At 36.8% G+C, this 22,775-nt stretch overlaps 1 pseudogene; it reads right to left on the reverse strand.

The window, feature by feature from the left end:
* Positions 1 to 5,574: 5,574 nt before the first annotated feature.
* On the reverse strand, positions 5,575 to 22,489 carry LOC149837466 (uncharacterized; annotated as a pseudogene).
* Positions 22,490 to 22,775: the final 286 nt, after the last annotated feature.

The following is a 22,775-nucleotide window of genomic DNA, read 5'->3' on the forward strand; positions in this document are numbered from 1 at the left end:
AGAGTAGCGATTTACAGTAGAAATCAGATCAGAGAGTAGCGATTTAGAATAGAAACCAAATCAGATAGTAGCAATTTACAGTAGAAATCAGATTAGAGAGTAGCGATTTACAATAAAAATCTGATTTATGCTGCAAATCGCTATTCTTTGATTTGATTTATACTGTAAATCACTATTCTCTGATTTGATTTCTATTGTAAATCGCTACTTTCTGATCTGATTTCTACTGTAAATCGCTACTCTTTGATTTAGTTTATACTGTAAATCGCTACTCTCTCATTTGATTTTTACTGTAAATCGCTACTCTCTGATCTTATTTTTACTATAAATCGCTACTCTCTGATCTGATTTTTACGGTAAATCACTACTTTCTGATCTAACTGTTACTGTAAATCACTACTCTCTTATCTGATTTTTATTATAAATCGTTACTCTCTTATTTGATTTCTACTGTAAATTGCTACTCTCTTATCTGATTTGTATTGTAAATCACTATTCTCTAATTCAATTTCTACTATAAATCACTACTCTCTGATTTGATTTCTACCATAACTTGCTACTCTCTGATCTGATTTATACTGTGAATCGTTACTCTCTGATTTGATTTCCATTGTAAATCGCTACTCTTTGATCTGATTTTTACTGTAAATCGCTACTCTCTTATCTGATTTCTATTGTAAATCGTTACTCTTTGATTTAATTTCTATTGTAAATTGTTACTCACTTATCTGATTTCTATTATAAATTGCCATTCTACTCAGTTTGACGTTGCCATCATTATCTCTGCTGTAAATTATTATTCTCTATTTATTCAGTTTGACGTTTGCACCCTCGTATCGCGATGAACAATAGACAGAATGTTGATTTTTTTGGTAGTTCAACAATTTTTCATAAACAGACGACGACAAAGGGTGCTTCGACGATAATAGATGACGATAATGGCATAGGGTGCTTTGGCGACAGCAGACGATGGCAAAGGGTGCTCCAACTATAGCAGATGACAACAAAGGGTGCTTCGACGGCAAAGGATGTGCTGTCAATCGGAGCTCCTGTTACAATAGATGGTGCATCGCCAAAGGGTGAACCAAAACATTTAGGGTGACATATTGCGAGGAGCTCCGGTTAAAGCCGAGGAGTTTAATCCTTAGGTTGAAAACGATGATGATTTTAACCCTTTCTGGCAGAAGGACATTTTTGTCTTTTACTCAAAACGTCATTTTATGGTGCTAATGGCAGGAAAGGGTACTTAAGTCTTTGCAAATGCACCCGACTCCGATGCTAAGTGATGCTGACACACACGAAGAAATGAGCGCCATGTGCTTACATACGTGGTGCTCATTCAGACATGAGAACACACATCTGCGTGTTCCGGGGGGGGGGTACATATAACCTGCTTCGGAGCACAGCGAATGTAACACAATGATCAAAACATTACATGCATAGAGGATTTAGAAACCATATGGGGTGCTTATCTTTCCAAATCATAGTTTGATTCATAAAAGCTGATATAGAGTACCATAAAATTTTAACAAAATGAACAAATCGTTACAAGCACTGAGCATCCAGAGACCATTCTGGAGGCTTATCTTTCCAGATTTTACTTTGATTTACAACCGATAATCTACTATGACACATTTGCAAGCTCCACCCATAAACAAACACTTGAATCTTGTGAATTTGAAAATGATGTCCAACAACTTAGCATCCAACCCCTCACTGTTGCTAAAATTAGTTTTAAATTAATTTATAAATTGGTTTTTAAATATTAATTGTCAGATAAATATGATTTCTAAAAAGTATTTAAAAAAAATATTTCTTGTGTTTTGTTCTTTGTGGTTTATGGCCAATGATAGTCATAGTTGTCCAAATCTCATGACTATGACTTTGACATGAGTGTAGAGTGTCAACTTGCACACACAAAGTGCCTCTTCACACGGATGATAACTTGCTAATTAGACTCTCAAGAGGCAAGTATGTTTCATGTATGTGTATAACGACCCAAATAGGGACCTCTCGAGTTCGGGTTCGTGGGTGTAACTTTTCAAAGAGAAATTACTAAAATAACCTGAAGTCTGAGCTCAAAATATATTTTTTTCCATGCCATAATAAGGACTTGTAAATCCTATAAAATCCAACATAATAAACAGGTCCATTCATCTAACACCAATACTAACCATCCATGTCCATCAAGATAAAAGGTCCAAATTATGCATCTAGAATAAAAATGAAAAAGTTAAACAAAGTACTCAAAAGTACTTTAATTCACCATTAGTCGAGTCCAAGTCCACGAATGACGTCCTCCTTACTACAATGCTTTTCGATCCTACAATTGTAACCAAGCGGAGGTGAGTCTAAAAGTCTGTAAGATTCTATTTACAAATATAAAACACATAACTAATACAACTGCAGTGAGATCTAAGCTCTCATTTTGAGTTTAGTTCTCTAATTAGCATAAATATTGTTTATATATTTTATCCTCCTTTTACTTTTTCATTACCCTTACTGAAACTATTTCTTATTTCTAGAGTAGACATTTTCCCATATCATCCTTTACACTATTTAGCTATTTCAGAAATAGCCGCATGAGCGTAATAACCCATGTAGATAACTCCAGAGTCTAGGATATTGGCTAGATATATAAACCACTCTACAAACAACATAGTCTAAACTGGTCCAGATTATGAATTTTCAGTCATTGTAGTTTATCTCACTGGTTGCAAGCTAGAGAACTCAATATGCCTATTGATAAGAGCTCTGAAAGCTATACCAGATTCAAGGTGTCCGAGGAGCTATACCTGCCCCCAAGGTTTGTGGTTCATATTACATCTTATATGTGTCCAATAAACAATGTATTAACCCTCAAGGTTTATCTAGGAATTCTTTAGGATCCCAAGCACCGGTGAGGTGCATACACCTCTAACAAAGCCCTAGACTATGCCCCTTTTGGTAGAGTTTTTATCTCTCTCTACGTTGTTACTTTACATGCATTATTCTTTTCTTTTATCATTGTTAGTATATTATACTATTTTAAGTGTACATTCACTAACTAGTCTTCAACATGTAATCATATGAACATAAGATCAAGTCTAGGGATACTAATCCATTATAAAGATACATCATAATTAATCATGTCATGACATGATAATGCCCCTCTCAAGGTACAAGCGTGTCTTTCCCAGAATAAACCCATTTTCTTAGAAATTTGAAACTCTACCTCATTTTCTCAATGCCTATTATTTCTTTCCTTTTTCCTGCAACATATTACATGTGTTAAACCATTATCCTCATTTCCATAACAGGCACATTCATGGCATGAATCATATCACATACCCATATTTTCATTGAAATGATAAATTTCTTGGATAAACATGTAACACACACCATATGTGTAAAGCTTCATGGTTTAGATATAATATAGATTCCTAATCATGCAATTTAGTTGATCTATTCACATACATGAAAAAATCAACATACACATACTTTTAAAGCACAAGAAATCATAACACTTACACATAACAAGATGCATTTATAAACAAGCATGTATCTTATTATCTACGAAGTTATTTACAAATGTTCCCTTAGCTCAAATGCAAGATTTTATCGATCATACCGATATACTTGATTTATCAAACCGACATTTCCTTTACTTTATAAAATTTACAAAAATTACCCCTCCTAAAGATGGTTTGTCAAACCTCATTTTTCATGCTAAGTGTTTGGCCATTAAAATATAACATACAAAATTTTCTTAGCATCTCAATTTCATCGCACTAAACCTTACCCGATTCTGAGTTCGGGGTGAAGAGTTATGTCTGTTTTACCGAAGTATGCAAAACTAGGAAAAAATTGTCATTTTACTTTTCAAGCAGGTCTGGATTTGGACAACATAATTATGAGAGATTCATTCGGCCCTCTGAGTCTAATTTTTAGTTCTGAATTAGATTTGTCCCAAATTTGCAACCTACAAGTACTACCAAAAATCAGTATATGTACAATTAGTTTACTACTCTTAACCAAGTAAGCCATGATGACCTACTTGTTAGGGATAGTTTCCTACATGTGAGAGGTTGGGGGTTTAAATCCCTACCCCACACTCACACACACATTGCATGGTCAGACTCGATCTGGTTCAACACAGACCGAGTCGCTTAGTCTAAAGATGACGGACTGAGACAGATTGTGTCGACTCGTTGTCTCGCCCCAACTTGACTGGACTCGGTTTGGTTTTTTCCAGACTGAGTCAGTCCGTATGTAGACCAAAACAAAGAGCCCCCCAAATTTAACTAGGCTCGGTCTGGTTCCACCTAGATCGAGATAGAGAGCATCTACTCTCTGTCTCCTCCCAAATTTGACTAGACTTGGGCTGGTTTTACCCAAACTAAGTTTGTTTGCGTGCAAACCCACCAGACTCGGTCTGGTTGCACCCAAACCGACTGGTAGGCGACTTAGTCTAGTTCTAACTCGAATTGAGTCAATCCATGGTCTTAAATGGCCGAGCCAAAAACCACAACCCTTCTCTCTCTCTCTCTCTTTCTCTGTTGAGTGTTATTGGCAACCTCATCGTTACCGGTGGCTGAGATAGGGGCATGCCCTGCGTCACTCTTTTTTTTCATAATGGCAGCAGTGGGTGAAGACAAAGCAATGCCCTCTATCTCCCGACCCCCCTCTCTTCTTTACGGTGGACGACAGGGACAAAGAGCCACCCTTTGGGCCCCGGCCCCTCTCCCTTTATTACTTGATCAATGCTGACAACCATGGTTGCCTGTAATATATATATATATATATATATATATATATATATATATATATATATATATATATATATATATATATATATATATATATATAACAGGCAACATAATATGAGGGAGGTTGTTACTGGTTGTCACCACCCCTCGGTGCTTTATCCCCTCTCTCTCTTGAAAATGGAGAGAATATGATATAACCCAAGAATACGTGGGGTGTTTACCCCCTCCCCCGCACTACTCTTACTTGATGAGGGGGTCTTTCCTCTTCCCCCACTACCTCATGCATGGGGGAAAGGAAGAAGCTCCCTCTTAATTTCAATTAATGTAGGGGCCTCCCCGCTCCCCTCTTCTTATCAATGTGAGGAGAGGGAGGGACTCCACACCTTGACCTAGCAATGATAGTGTGACGTGTTTTAATTTCAGCCAGGGGGGCTCAAGCTTACTTGATCGGGTTTTAAGATGTGTCTCTTCATAGACGTTGATTTTGAAATGCAATGATAGTGTGAGGTGTCATATTTCAAATGAAAAGAGATATCCAATCATTGGGTTTGATGGTGTTTTTCACCACACAAGTGGATGGAGGAGCATGACACACATCATACAGCCTGCCTGCTGGCATTAGGCCTCACAGTTTTACGACTTTTCAATCAGATAGCAAGTAGGAGCAGCATGAGCATTTTTTACGCAAGCTTTTGCCCCTAGTTTGTACTGAGGATATTCCAGTACCCTCACACTCCATTCTCTATAATCGTTTCTTTTTTCGCCTGTCTTTTTACTCAAGGAGGGAAGCCTTGCGATTAATTAAGGGCCTGCCCATCACCATCACCTAATCACCTTCCTCTTTCTTGAGGTCTGCAGGAGGCAAGAAGCATTCCGTAGACAAACCCCAAATGTTGAAGTCCATCTCTTCAATGGTCCAAGTCTCTTCCATCTTCGTCTTGTGACTTGTGGAAAACTGCCCGTACCTAAACAAAGAGACTATGGTTTTACCACTGTGTGCTATGTTGATCCCATCAACAAATCTGTAGTCTTGTATCAAGGACTCCATGATGGTTTCCCAAAACACGCTATCATCTCCTTTGCCCTTCATTCTAAGCAAATGGGTGTCTTCAAATTGGAGGAGGAGGCCTGTCCTTTGGCTGAAACAACCCCATATTGTATGCACTGGCTGAGCCAGGGGTGGGCGGTCGCCCACCCCAGAATTAGAAATCCGAAAAAAAAAATTTCTTCTCACGATGTTAAAGAAAGAATATGCGTCCATGTGTGACGATGGTAGTGCTAATCTTTTCCTTTAATTTTTTTTACCTTATTGAACTGTGTAAAAACTGCAGAAGAGACGGGTTATTAGTTCATGGGAGTTGGAGTTCTCTCTTGTGAATATTCAACTAAGATCTGTGTGTTTTTCCCCAGCTTCTTTTGTCACGTTTATGGGGAACCCGGCTCCACTCATCCCTGTATCATCCTCTGTGGTCATAACTCTCTCTCGGATCTCATTGGTACTAAGTTGTTTTGATCAATCTGGCCCTATCGATGGGTTCAGCACAGTTGATTTAATAGAAATCAATCTTTTAATAGTGTTCTTTAACTAAAAAAAAACATGATTTTCAATTTATTTTGACAGCGTTCTTTAACAAAAAAAAACCATGTTTTTATTATTGATTTTTGAATCAGCAAAAAGTCCTGCACATAAGTCAGATTCTGTCTATTCAAATGTCTTTACTAAATGGATGATGTAGATCACATACACAGGGTCCAATTTGATGAAAACAACTTGCATCGGTGAGGTCCTAATCACAGAAATGATGATATGGATGACTGGAACCTAAATCTGGTTATGGGTGCCATGCAAAACACTATGCTTGCTTCACTAAATGGAGGAAAAGAGGGATTGAAAGTGTGTTGTAGCCTGACCACGAGCAGGCCGATGCCATGAAGGCCCTCAGAATGATGACACCAGATGGTACCATCAACTTGATGGCCATCGCCTTCTCCGGAAAAGGAGGCCGCTACTAGAAGAGCATGTCAGATCTATCACACACAACCAAATTTTCTTCTGACGATGGGTGGGCAAAAAAATTCTGGCTCCGCCACTGGTCCGAATAAATGGATTGTCCTTCAAGACCATAGCATTGTCCCCGAGACCCGAAGTCTGCCCACCCAACGAAAAACTTCTGGCTCCGCCACTGATTGTATGGTGAATTATTTCAAAGCTGCAGTTCTCATTGTTGATTACCTTTTCCCCTATGCAGATCGCGTTGGAGAACAAGCTGGCAGTTGTTCTTGGATCAAGACCCTGCAAAAGGAGTTATGTACAAGATTTGTCACATTGATATATATATATATATATATATATATATATATATATATATATATATATATATATATATATATATATATATATATATATATATATATATATATATATATATATATGCTCTCTCACCGTTTAACCAATGATAGACTATGATTTGTTTTTTCTTAATAATCCAAGGAAAAACCTTCTATCACCGACCTTATATTGGCCAGCCATTAAACCCCTTAGGTCCCCTTGCCTATGGAGAGTACACCCAACTTTCACCTTTGAGTTTCTAACTTGTCACCTCCCATTCAACTTGGTGACATTCATAAGTCGCCCCTAACGGAAGAATGTGGGCAGGATAGACTATGATTCTTACCTGCAACAAGCGGCGGAGAGGTCTAGAAGGTCCTCAAAAGGCATGAGACTGGTGCCACGGGGTCTGCCTCCAAGCCACCTTCCCGTCGCTTCCTGCGCTCATTTTGTAACCAAACATAGAATTTTCAAGTTTGTGATTGCTAGATATGAGGAACTAGTGCACCAGAGGCCCGTAACCAGTAACCCAGTAATCATGACCTAAAAATAAGCATCTGGTAACCACGGTTCAAGTGGACCCATTAATTTCTGATAATTTCTTCAACAGGGTGTAGGCGACTTGGTTAAAAAATATCAAGGTATACTTCTTCAAAACAAAACACAAAAAAAAAAGGTCAAGGCACAGATAGTGGTTGCCTAGGACACTAGAGCATCCATGTCACAAGCAGTTGTCTGCACTGAACCTAGAGAACTTGGTATTATAGGATAGGATTCTTACTATATATAACAATTTCATACCTCCAGAACTAAAACTAGTGCAGTACTGTCCTTCTGTCCTTTTCTATTCAACTTTCACGACTCTAAAGTGGAATTTTTTCATTTATAGCCAAGAGTCACAGGTCAACAGCACTCAATATGGAGACAAACTCCCTGGAGAAGCATGATCTAGTATGCTAGGTCACAAACTAAAAGTCATGGACCAAAGCAAAGGAACTGGGTATCTATGAAATATATGAGTCAATATAATCAAACTATGTTCGTATAACCCCTATTGGGTGCTAAATGATGGTGCCAAAGCTCATTGGTTTTATTTAGCTTGAGGGTATACAGAAAAACTTAATTGAGTAGTATCTTAATAGGACGAACATGGTTTGTGTTCTGGTCATAGATTATGTTGGATAACCTTATATAGATGGAGATCCAAGACTTCCGAGTGCATATCCTGATCAAAGGTTGGATTAACCTACTAACGCAAACTATCAGGATAATTAACTAGAAGGGAGATAATTTCAGGTTTCTTTTTCTTTTTACAACAGTGAAATAGAAAATAAAATAAAATTTACCTTGCAAAATATCAACTTTAACTTGGATCCAATAACTTGGATCCAATCTAAAGAATTTGTATGACCTAGATCTATATCGGTCCAATCTAGATCTAAAATCTAGACCCCCACGCTCCGCACCCCCACCCTACACACACACACACACACGAGGTCGGGGCCCTTGGCCCACAGCACTATTTCAAGCTTTGTCAGCTTCCGGCTAATTAAAGCTCTTTGAAAGAGGATTTGAGCTTAAGTCACGTATTCGTATTAAGTCATTTTTTCATTGACTATAAATCTAACACCAATTCGTATAATGCAAGGGGGTGACTCATATGAAACACACTTTGACATTATTATCCATGGATGTGTATATATAAACCCAACATATTATTAATGTACTATGTGGACAAGAGAATTCTATTCCACTCTTTCTTTCTCTCATATCTCTTTTGGATCTTAATCAAATTCAAATATGTTTTTTGCATTAGATTTCTGAAAGCTTAACCTCTAATATGCTGTAAAAGGGCTAAGCCTTTAAGAGTATGATAAGTCATCATAATCAAGGCATTCTTGAAGTGTTCTGGCATATCACAACAGTTCTATAAGGTCGTGCAAGCCCAAAGAAAGTAGAGCAGTGAGGCAGGCTCATTGAATCCCTTATAAGGTAGACTTCGAAAATCCGTTGCACCATTGTGAAGGACGTTCACTACCTTAGATAAGCGAACATGCGTAGTGCCTTGGGCCAAAACCCCTGCTGTCACTACACTTTATTTTCATGTTTTTCAACACTCTTTATTGAATGAGGAAAGTTAATTTTCTAACCATTGCTATTGTGATATCTGATTAGTTATTAATTTTACAGAATTTTAACAATACCCACGCTTCATGGCAACTGTTAGAATATCTTTAGGGCATGATTCCAAAATAACTTGAGCTAAAGGTGGAATGAAGCTCATGATATCTGTCCTCGCCTTCCACTCTCTCCTTACAAGCATAGTGACAAATGTTTTTATCGGCAATTTTTCGTTTTCAAAAACTTGTGATAAATTGAAAAATGATCATAAATCTCGCATTTTTTTTTGGAAAAATCTAGGCAATAAAAATATTAATTAAAAAATATAAAAAATATTTTTTTTATAAAAAAATATTCATAAAAATTAATTAAAAATAATAAAAAATACACAAATTTTTTTCGTGACAAATAGTTGTTTAAAACGTAAATATCACGTTTAAATCACGGTATTTATGTTTTTTCATAAATCTCGCAATATTTTGTAAATCTCGCAAGAAATTGCCATTTCAGGCTTGCGATATCGCAAGATTTTCATAAAATCTCGTGGTGTTTGTCACTATGCTTACAAGTATCATCTTTGTATTTAAGAAAGACAAACATATGTTTAAATAAGTAAAGTGATTGATGTCCCGTTAGCTGTAACGAAACTAATCTCCCCTTACATAATTATTAAACCTTGCTGATTTCAAAGAACCCAAATCAAAATATCCATTTCTTTTTTGTCGAACAATGACTGCTAAGGGAATATCCTATCCGCAAAATGAAAAGATATTATTAATAAACTCAATGATGTGATCAATAGAATGTCAAATTAATTAAACAAGTACCACCAACATCGATTACTTAGGATGTGTGGACTGGGTTAGGGTCAAAGCCAGGCAGATCCCAACCCGAGTAAGCGCTTAACTGGAACACTACAAGAAAATTGTTAATTAGCGACGGAAATTTGCGATGGATTTTTTCCGTCGCTAATTAGCGACAGATTAGCTAGAGATACAATCTGTCGCTAATTCACGACGGATTAGCGAAGAAACAACTTTTATCGATAATCTGTCGCTACTTAGCGACGGATTAGCGACTGCAATTTTTTGTCGCTAATTCTTATTACAAGAACACCATTTTAGCGATGGATTTAGAGAGGGAACTCTGTCGTCACTAATCCGTCGCTAATTCGCGACGGCGTAGCGACATAATACATTCCGTCGCTTTTTTGGTATTTTGATTTACGACGGCTTAGCGACAGAATTATTCCGTCGCTAAGCCGTCGCTAAATGTCGCGTAAATCCCTAATCCCATCCCTCTTTCTCTTTTTCCTGTTTCGCTGTCTTGCTCCCGCCCGCCGCCCTCTCCCTCCCGCCGCCCGTCGGCTCTCGCCACCGCCCGGCCGCCGCCGCTCGCCAGCCGCCGCTCCCCGTCCACCGCTCGCCAGCCGCCGCTCGCCAGCCGTCCACCGCTCGCCAGCTGCCGCTCCCCGTCAGCCTCCCGCCACCGCCCGGCGACGCGCAGGTAATCTTCATTCTTCTTCTTCTTCTTCTTCTTCTTCTTTTTCTTCTTCTTCTTCTTCTTCTTCCTCCGATTCCTCTTGTGATTTGCCTTTGAGCTGAGGTCGAGTCATGTTCACTATATTGTACTAAGAATCATTGTAATTTTAGTAATTGGATGCTATGTTGACCTGATGGGTGGATTCTCTGTTGCCATCCATCATTGTGAATGACTAACATGCACTTTAAGGTAGGGAATGATCTCTTTGTTGAGTTTTTTTTCGTGCATGAATTTTTGCATTTTAGATCATCATTCTATCAGGGATATAAATTTGCTACAGTCGTGTGTACACACAATCTAGTAGAACACTTCTTTTCGCATTTTTCCCACTTTTTTGTAGATCTAACTTTATAGATGTGATCTGCATAGTTTATTTAACACAAGTAAATTGGATCATGTTTTTGCAACATGTAAGTTGGTTTCCAAGGGGTTAAAAATTCAGCGGCCTACAATGTACCAAAATTTCATGACTCCAAAATTATATTTTTACAATCGAAAAAAGATGATCCAAAGTGTAAGCCTAGCAAACAAACCATGCTGAACGTTTCTTGTGAATTTTTTACTGCTGATATTTTGCCGTTTTTAACTTTTGTCACTATGATTGTACATACAGTAGACAATAGCAAATATATATGTATATATATATATTTATATATATATATATATATATATATATATATATATATATATATATATATATATATATATTTCTTCTATCAGACTTTGGAATTTCTGATTAAAAGTGTTGGTTTGGAACCGCTGATTAGCGTAGGGTTTTGTTGAATTCCATAGAAGGTCATTGCAGTCTTATCATTGGTAATGCTGGATGCCACTCATGGTGGGTGATATTTTGAAAATAATATGAAAAAGTGATATTTTGGTAACCATTTTAAACAATCAAAATACCATGTTATTATTCTAAAAAGATTGCAATATTATCATTAAAATAAAAATGTCACAATTTTATCATGATAGTTTATGTTTATATCAGCTATATTACTAAGGGAAAATGTCTATTTTATTTATACATCAAATAAAGGTAAGGTAACTGATTGGCTTCAGTCACTTTCTTTGTTTATTCCTCTCTAGAAACGTGTATTGAACTCATTTCATGATATTAAGCTATTAAACTTGTCACCATGAATATCTTTGGATGGTCAAGAACATATGATTTCTTCAAACTCTCTAGAAAAGAATTATTTACTTGAAAATATTGATAAAAAAGATAATTCTTAGCAAAGTTATGATTTTGAAAACTATAATGTGTTGGGTTAGGGCTTCAAAGTGCCAAACCTAACACATGGATGTCCAGATGCCTTTCGTGTCTTTGTGGAGTCTTCCCTTAATTTTAAATAGTGATTGCCTATCTAAGTTTAAATAGCCATTATTTATGCTATCAACTATAAGTTGAAACTATTTTGGTAACCTTTTTAATTTTTACCTGTTTTCTTTTCTTTCATTCAAAATTTTGTTTGTCCAGTTTTATGTTTCATGCTTTTATCTGATTTTTTTATGTCTATTTCATTCAAATTTTATTTTCCTGAATTTTTTTACAAGTTCATTTTTCTGTTTTCCTGTATTTCAATTTCCAATTGTGTTTTTCTCGTTATTTTCTTGTTTCATTTTTCTCTGTTTGCTTTTCATCATTGCATTTCATGTTTAGATAATTCCTTGTCTGCATTTCTTGTTCTGCTAATTTTTGTTAATCTTTTAGTTTTTCATTCTTGTAAAAGTTCTGTTTAGTCTTTTTGCTTCCTTTGCATAAGTATTTGTGTTTCCCTAATTAGCTTCAATATTCATTGCAGTACATTACTTGCACACTTTATTTCATCGCATTTCATCATTAGATATATCATCATCAGTTTAGTTGTTTTTTGCATTGCATAAGTGTTTGTGTTTCCCTAATTAGCTTCAATATTCATTTTAACACAGTGTTTTTTGCAGATTTCTCAACGGAACTCGTTTGTGCCCCGCCACCCGTGGTAAGTAAGTGACAAAAACAATGCAAATCGGGTAAATACCCGTGGTGAGTAAGTGATGCAAGCGCATCACATGTTATTTAATTTATTGAATGTAACACTTTATTGTTCACACACTCACTTAGTTGTTGATATCTAGGACTGCTTTGTTGGAGTTCGGAGATCATGCTGAGCATGATTTTAATGTATGAATATGGAAGTGTTCTTATTTTTGGAGTACGGAGTCCATGCTATGCATGGTAGTAGTTAGTGAGATATTGAAGTGTGTTTGCTGCAGGTACATGTTTGACATTTGTTTGATATGAATTATTTCGATGTATTGCAATGTTTGATGTGATTGTATCCATGCTTACATGTAGTTACTTTCAATTTGATTATGTCTTCCATGTGAAATTGTATACTGAAAGCATGCTTCAAATTAATGTATCGTGTCATGAATAGTTTGCACATGAAAATATTAAGTTATCAATGCATGCATCATAATTCTTGTGATTGTATGACATCATATATTGCATGATAAATTTGATATTTTCTTCATCATAGCATTCTGATGGTTCTCTTTTAACTGGTTAGGATACTATTCGTAACATCATACGACAGAATGACTGCAAACCGTGAATGAATGTACCGTAGGATAGTGGACAATGAGTTATCGCATGAATATATGGATGGTGTTGACAGTTTTATTGAATTTGCAACGGCAAGTGTCAGTACGGTAGATCCCACAGGTCGGATTAGGTGTCCCTGCAAGATTTGTAAGAATAATCGATTTGTAGAACCTCATGGCGTTAGGCATCACCTATACAGGAAGGGTTTTGTGAGTGATTATCAGAACTGGACGTTTCATGAAGAAGAATTTATAAACGATTTTGATGCACGGGTGAATGTGGTGCACGATAATCCATATACGAATTTGATATTTGATGCCGCAAGAACAAAACTGGGTTCTGCTATGAGTTCTAGTGATGTAAGAACTGCCGTAGATGAAGAATCACCAAACGATGCAGCTAGTAGATTTTATGATTTACTTAGAGATGCTGATGAGCCACTTTGGAACGGTTGTGAGAGTCACACTATCTTGTCTGCAGTTCTTCAACTAATGAATTTGAAGTCTGAGTATAATTTGAGTCAATCATGTTTTGACCGTTTGTGCATGATTATGAAGAGTATATTGCCTAAAGATGAGAAATTGCCACAAAATTTCTATCGTGCGAAAGTTATGGTCAACGCTCTAGGTATGGGTTACAAAAAGATTGATGTTTGTCCAAATCACTGCATGTTGTATTTCAAGGAGCAGAAAAATGACATATCATGCCCGTCATGTGGGCATCCTCGGTTCAAGCCAAAGACAAGAGGCAATGGTAGCACGAGATCAAAGGAAGTTTCATACAAGTCGCTCCGCTACTTTCCTATCACTCCTAGATTGCAGCGATTGTATATGTCTTCAAGGACAGCTAAACACATGAGATGGCATGCAAATAAAGTTCGACACGATGAAAATAAGATCACGCATCCTGTTGACGCTGAAGCTTGGAAGCACTTTGATCGTACTCATCAGAACTTTGTAATGGAAGTGCGAAATGTTAGACTCGGTCTATGTACAGATGGATTTAATCCATTTGGGGGTAGATCAACTCCATACTCATGCTGGCCAGTATTTGTAACTCCATACAACCTTCCACCAAGCTTGTGTATGAAACGTCCAAATCTTTTCTTGTCTCTGTTGATCCCTGGTCCGACCTCACCTGACCAAAATCTTGATGTATATCTAAGGCCATTGATTGATGAATTAAAAGTACTGTGGGATGACGGTGTTACCACGTATGATGCCCACAAAAAACAAAATTTCAACATGAAGGCCGCTGTTCTATGGACAATCAGTGACTTCCCTGCATATGGTATGTTATCTGGTTGGAGCACACATGGGAGGTTGGCTTGTCCGTACTGCATGGAGGATTCTAAATCTTTTAGATTGAGGCATGGAAGGAAGCCTTGCTGGTTTGATAGCCATCATCGATTTCTACCCAGCGATCATCCGTTCCGACGTCAAAAGAATGCATTTAAAGCAGGCACAACTGAAACGGAAGGTCCATCCTCAAGATTGTCTGGCATAGAGATTCTAAGAAGATTGCGATACTTTCCAGATGTATTAACAGATGCCCGTAGTACTACACCCTTCCGTGGATTTGGGAAGGATCACAATTGGACGAAAAAATCTATTTTTTGGGAACTACCGTATTGGCCGACCCTATTGATACGACATAATTTGGATGTGATGCATGTAGAGAAAAATGTGTTTGATAATGTGTTCAATACAGTAATGAATATTAAAGGAAAAATGAAGGATAATCCGAAGGCCCGTATGGATTTAAAATTAATATTTAAAGACCAGAATTAGAACTCAAAGAGTATAATGGCAAAGTACTGAAACCAAAGGCGAAGTACGTACTCGGACCTGATCAAATAAAACATGTATGTCAATGGTTGAGACAACTGAGATTTCCAGATGGATATGTCTCTAACATTGCTCGGGCTGTGAAGATTGACAATGGACAGTTATATGGGTTGAAGAGCCATGATTGTCATATCTTTATGCAACGATTGATACCCCTAGCATTCCATGATATGTTAGACAAACCTATATGGGGGGTATTGTCTGAGTTGAGCGGATTTTTCAGAACATTGTGCACATCGGAGGTCGTTGTATCAGATGTAAAGAATCTCGAGGACTCTGTCATCACCACTCTTTGTCTGTTAGAAAAGATATTTCCGCCAGCATTTTTCGATGTTATGGAACATTTGATCATACATCTGCCATATGAACTAAGGGTTGGTGGCCCTGTGCAATATCGATGGATGTACCCATTTGAAAGGTATATGTTTTTTTATATTTGTCTCTTTAATGACAGATATTTAAAATTTGAAATGTATATTCTTGTCAGATGCATGTTTGACCTAAAAAAAAAGGTTCGTAATAAAGCAAGAGTAGAAGGCTCTATTTGTGAGGCGTACACTTTAGAAGAGATTTCAAATTTCTCATCTATGTACTTTGAACCTCATATTCCAACACGTTACACATGCCCGCCCCGTAACGATGATGAAGAACAAGTAACTGTAGCTGACAAGCTGTCGATATTTCAACCACTTGGGCATGCATTTGGTAGTTGTCGATCAAGGCTATTGACAGATCGAGAGCAAGATGCAGCACACATCTATATTCTTTTTAATTGCTCAGCGATCGACCCATACATCGAGTAAGTATATGTATATGCAACTCAATTATAAATCCTTTTATGTTCTATATGTGGATACATGGCTCGGTAATATAAGTATTTGTGGTTTGCAGACGATTTGATCTGGAGTTGCAAAGCGAAGTTTCACATCTCACTGATGCAGAAGTACAAAAAGAACGTGAAACTAAGTTTGTGGAGTGGTTGAAACAGTTGGTAAATAAGCTAACATAAATTTTGTACTTATAAACAACACTAAGTTACTTAATTGATCGTGATCACAATAATTGTTTATGTCTGTGCGTAGGTTCACCATGGTGATGTTAAAGATCAAGGAATATGTGATTTAGAAAATGGTCCGACCAAAGTTGTGCAATGCTACAACGGGTATATCGTAAATGGTTATCGATTCCATACAAAAGACTACGGTATAAACAAATCAACGATAAATAGTGGCGTGTGTGTCAAGGGTAGCAGTTACGGTGAAAATGAACATGATTACTACGGTGTTATAGAGGAAATAATGGAGTTGACTTACTTAGGCATGAATAACAGGGTTACGATATTCAAGTGTCATTGGTTTGATCCAACTGCAACAAGACTCGACAAAGCTTCAGGCATTGTGGAGGTGAATCATAAATCCAGGTTTGGAACATATGAACCATTCATATTAGCCTCGCAAGCTCAACAAGTTTATTATACTTCATATCCGAGTATAAAAAAGTCAGATAGAAATGAATGGTGGGCAGTTTGCAAGGTGAAATCCAAACTATACCCCGAGTATGATCAGTTACAGGAAGATGAGTTAGCTGAAGACAGTGATCACTATCAATCAGATGATGTCTATGACTTCGCTTATGGTCACGATGTTGCGCATGATATGCATGTCATATCTCCATTGGCCGATGAAACATTCATAGAGGAATGTGATCCAAATGATGTACCAAGTGGATGGGCAAACAATGAAGAAGAAGAAGAAGAAGAAGAAGAAGAAGAAGAAGAAGAAAGTCAAACTAGTGACGAGGAAGAATTCTCAAGCTAGTGAGCAAAATCTTATACTACAAACCTCTATTTAAATGCATTGTAATACTTGATGTGAGTTGTATTGCAATACTTGGTGTGAATGATTAAAAATTTTATTTGAATGTATATTAATACTTGATACGAATGATTCGAATGCATTGTAATACTTGATGTGAATGATTTCAATTATCTGAATGTATTATAATTTATGCAATTAACGAATGATTTGAATTAGTGCAATACTTGATGTCAATGATTTCAATTATTTGAATGCATTGCAATGCTTGATGTGAATGACTTGAATGCATTGCAATACTTGATGTGAATTATTTGAATGTATTGTATGACATATGTTATTTGTTAGAATATGGTTCGTGGAGGTTATAGTGGTTGCTCATCCAGTAGTAGCCATGCTCAGCCTTCATCTTCACGGGCTCCTATGATAGGTATATCATATAACTAATTAGATGCTTGATTAGTTCAAATGCACATTTTGAGAATTTCTAATGTATTTTTTTACAGATGATGTTGCGCCTGTACACGACCCACCTACACCAGTTGATCACACAAGTCAACAACCAACACAGGAAACAGGGTCTTCTTAGGCTGGCACAAGAAGACTCATTCGAATAGTGTATATCGATAATCGACCGTAAGTATTTTGTTTTCAATTATTGCATATCTTTTAAATATTTTATATTGATATTTACTGTGTAACAATTCATGTGCAGCACGAGGTTTGAGCCACAAGAAGTAGTACGGGAGATTAGGAATTCACTTCTTCAACATCTACCAGGACCAGTTGCTCAATGGAAAGAGTACCCAAAGGAGGTGTTAGACAGATTGTGGTCCTCATTCATGGTATACAGTTGTTCTTCATAATTAATGTGTTTTATATTTAATTTATTTAAGCAATGTCTACTAACTTTCTGAAAATATTTGTAGGCTTCGAATCGCTTCGCAATTACGGTGGAAGAAAATGATGCAAGGAAGGTGTGGCAGAAGGTGGCTGCCAATCGATTTGCAGACATGCTGCACACTATAAAGACTGCAGCAAAAAAAGCATCTGGCGTAGTAGATGATCCATTACTGTGGAAGGGCCATGGTCCTATTACTATCAGGAGAGATTACTGGGATGAAATGTGTGATAAGTGGGCGGGAGATGCATTTAAAAATCGCTCTACGAAGGCTTCACAAAATCGATCGAAGATGCCCGAAGCCCATCTACACACAGGTGGATCTAAGACATTTGGGAGCCACCTAAAGAAAATGGTAACTCATCAATATATAATATTAATTTTATAAGTATTGTTGCAAACTTGTGTACTAAATCTTTTGTCATTTAACTTCGCAGGAAGCAGAAAAAGGAGGCAGTGTACCATATAAGGATGTGTTTGTAGAAACACATAAACGGAAGACCACGAGAGTCTTCGTATCAGAGAAGGCGAGAACGACAACGGTATGTGTTAATTCTATTAATAATCATTGCAATATATATGCAAGTTATCATAATGTTATCATTAATTATTAATGAATACTTTAAACATTATTTTGTAGGAGGCATATGAGCAACAGATGGTAGAGCGATATGGCGATGACGCTACTCAGCATCCATCATTTGATCCTACAGCATGGGTGACTGCAGCAGGTGAACCCAAAAAAGGTCGCGTGTTCGGGTTTGGGAGTAATATGAACACTTCACCAGTTATTGGTTCTTCCAGTTACGGCTCACCGACTTCTTGCGCCGACATAAGCTCCAAGCAGCCGACTATTCTTTCCGGTGATGATGTACGCCAGATCATTAATGAATCACTGAATAACTACTTTCAATACACCGTCGCCCCCTTTCTCCGAAATGAGATCAAGGCCGCTGTTCAGGATAGGGGATCTTCGATTCGAAGTCCCTCTCAGGTATAATCACATATTCAGTTTTTTGACTGCCTTAGAGCACATATGAGCATGCTATAATAACATATAGAGGGGTTTTTTATTGCATTAGAGCACATATGAGCATGCTATAATCACATATAAAGTTTTTTTGTCTGCCTTAGAGCACATATGAGCATGATAGAATCACATATAAAGTTTTTTTGACTGCATTAGAGCACATATGAGCATGATGGAATCACATATAAAGTTTTTTTGACTGCATTAGAACACATATGAGCATGCTATAATCACATATTCAGTTTTTTGACTGCCTAAGAACACATATGAGCATATTATAATCACATATTCAGTTTTTTGACTGCCTTAGCACACATATAAGCATGCTATAATAACATATAGAGTTTTTTTACTGCCTTAGAACACATATAAACATGCTATATATCATTTATGATAGAATCACATATAAATTTTTTTGCTTTGCCTGCCTTAGAGCACATATTAGCATGCTATATTCACATATTCAATTTTTTGACTGCCTTAGCACACATACGAGCATGATCAAATCACATATATAGTTTTTTGCCTGCCTTAAAGCACATCTGAACATGGTAGAATCACATATAGAGTTTTTCTAGATGCCTTAGAACACATATGAACATGCTATAATCACATATTCAATTTTTTGACTGCCTTAGCACACATATGAGCATGATAGAATCATATATATATATATATATATATATATATATATATATATATATATATATATATATATATATAACTTTTTGTCTGCCTTAGAGCACATATGAGCATGATAGAATCACATATAAAGTTTTTTTGACTGCATTAGAACACATATGAGCATGCTATAATCACATATTCAGTTTTTTGACTGCCTAAGAACACATATGAGCATATTATAATCACATATTCAGTTTTTTGACTGCCTTAGCACATATATGAGCATGCTATAATAACATATAGAGTTTTTTTACTGCCTTAGAACACATATGAACATGTTATATATCATTTATGATAGAATCACATATAAAATTTTTGGCTTTGCCTGCCTTAGAGCACATATGAGCATGCTATATTCACATATTCAATTTTTTGACTGCCTTAGCACACATACGAGCATGATCGAATCACATATATAGTTTTTTGCCTACCTTAAAGCACATCTGAGCATGGTAGAATCACATATAGAGTTTTTTTAGATGCCTTAGAACACATATGAACATGCTATAATCACATATTCAATTTTTTGACTGCTTTAGCACACATATGAGCATGATAGAATCACATATATATATATATATATATATATATATATATATATATATATATATATATATATATATATATATATATATATATATATATATATATATATATATATAACTTTTTGTCTGCCTTAGAGCACATATGAGCATGATAGAATCACATATAGAGTTTTTTTATTGCCTTAAATCACACATGAGCACATGATAGAATCACATATAGTGTGTAATTTATTTCATTATATTTTGTTTATCAATACTGACTGTTCTTTTTTTGTGTAGGCTGATAGCGATAATCAGGGTAGTGGAGCTGAAGGGACAGATAAAGACAATGAACAAGAAGACGCACAAAATCTTGGCGATGATTAGAGGACTGTGTTGAAGAAGTTCTATTTTTTTATTTTTCCTAATTGTAATTGTTGAATTGTAAATAATTAAACTTCTTAATTTTAAGGTGGAACGATTAATTGTTGTAGATTCTTGTTATATGAATTTTTTTGTGTGGTTTGTTTTTTATTTACAGGAAATATAAATTGTACAAGAAATAGAAATTGTACAGTTCTCGGTATTTAATTTTCAAATATTTTTTTTTTAATTTTTTTTCGTGTTTGCGACGGATTAGCGACGGAACCATCCGTCGCTATTCATATTAATCTAGCGACGACATAGCGACGGAAGTAAATCCGTCGCCAAGCCGTGGTCGTCGTTTAGTACCGGCGGATTGGCGACGGAATATAGCGCTCGTTATTCCATCGCAATTAGCGACGGACCTGGCGACGGAATAATTCCGTCGCCAGTTAGCGTCGAAATATTCGCGACGTAAGCATACTGTCGCCTCGTTGTCGCTAATCCGTCGCTAACCATGTTAGCGACGGAATGTGGTCGTCGCTAATCTACTGCTTTGTTGTAGTGGAAGGGAATTTGGCATAATTGGACCTGACCCTTGGACATGAACCTCAACATACCCAATGCTCTTCTTCACATTCATGACACTAGAACAGCCCTTGGAAAATAAAACTAGGCCAAGAGAATGGGCTGACTGACATCGTCAGGCCTCCTTTAGAATGAAAAGTTGCTCTAACGGCGGAGTTTATTTGCCAGGTACGGTCCTAATGGAAGTGGGTCTGGTCGATCTGGTGAACCACCTGACCTGAACTTGGGCTTGAAAGCAAAATTAGTTCAAGTTCAAAGCAATAACTGATTGAATGAGTCAAGTTCCTTGTGATTGGAAAATCAAGATTGGATGGTTGGACAAATAATTCTGCCTCATAAATAAGGAAGCACATGCTTGAGAAATTTCCAGTTGGCACCTTAACTGGAGAAATTATGATCTATCTACCATCCTTATTGGTCATTATATATATATATATATATATATATATATATATATATATATATATATATATATATATCTCCCACCCTTGAACCGCTCATCAAAATTGTCCTTCTTCTACAATTCAGAGCTCCGTTAGAATTGTAAGATGTACCCCCAACCAGGTTACCATCCAGGGCCTCCACCACAAGGGTACCCTCCTCAATACCCACCTGTTGGGTGCCCTCCACCACAAGGGTACCCTCCTCAATACCCACAATATGGGCAGACACCTCCTCCACCTCCGAACCAGAATAATAACTCTGGCTGTCTGGGGAGGCCTGTAAGATACATACTGACAGCTCTTAAGTGTGATGCATATCTCTTTTAATGATATTTTGAAATGGATGCTTAATATGGAATATCATCAGACCAAGTTAAATTGGTGCATTTATTTCTTCATTGAAAAAAGTTGATTACTTGTTTTTAACAAAAACATAAATTCGGATTGTTATTTTCAAGCATAGATTTCTTGATTTTGCCAAAAAAAGGGGCTTAAAAATTTGTTGTCTAAGATCTTGCTTTTGGTTTTTATCATGAAGTTAATTAATGCTGTTTTTTTAATTTATTTTTTTGTTTCATATGTGTCTTAGGGAAAAAGTGGTAGCCGCCCAACCCTTAGGTGCACAACTACGAGTGAAACGCTGCTGAGCTTCCATCGCGCAAGTGATGGACGCTCACCGTCTTTTCTGCACAAAAAATGCTGTTCAGTGTCAAAATTGTGCAAAACAGAACTTCAGCAACGGTTTTTGACTGCGCTAAAGGTCCATTTCTCTGCTAGGACCTTTAGTGGCGGTCAAAATCACTGCTAATAACCCCCAGGGACATACATGTTATTTTTAAAAAAGATGCTTTAGCAGCAGTTTTGAACGCCGCTTGCATGCTTTTGATGCTGAACAACATTTTTTGTGCATAAAAGACGCTGAGCGTTCCACTCGTAGCTGTGTACCTTAGGGTCGCGCAGCTATGCATCACTCGTGTGTTAGGATATTTTGGAGTAGGTTTAGGTGACAAGCCGTGTTTTTCTAAAATTTTGCAGATCATATTAGTTTGGGTCTCATTACTTGGGGGATTTGGACTTTAGACCCAAGTTGGGTATTGCAACACGGATCATGCTATTGATTTTGTCTGGTATCTGTAATTGGATTCTATAGTGCAAATATGATAAGATCGATCCATTTTTACAAGATCATATAATCGGAAAGAGTTCTATGCAAGATGTATGATTAAAGGCTCATATCCATTAATTCAGCGTAAG

The sequence above is a fragment of the Nuphar pumila genome, chromosome 5 (genome assembly GCF_984573655.1).
Source record: "Nuphar pumila chromosome 5, dmNupPumi1.hap1.1, whole genome shotgun sequence".
Taxonomy (NCBI): Eukaryota; Viridiplantae; Streptophyta; class Magnoliopsida; order Nymphaeales; family Nymphaeaceae; genus Nuphar; species Nuphar pumila.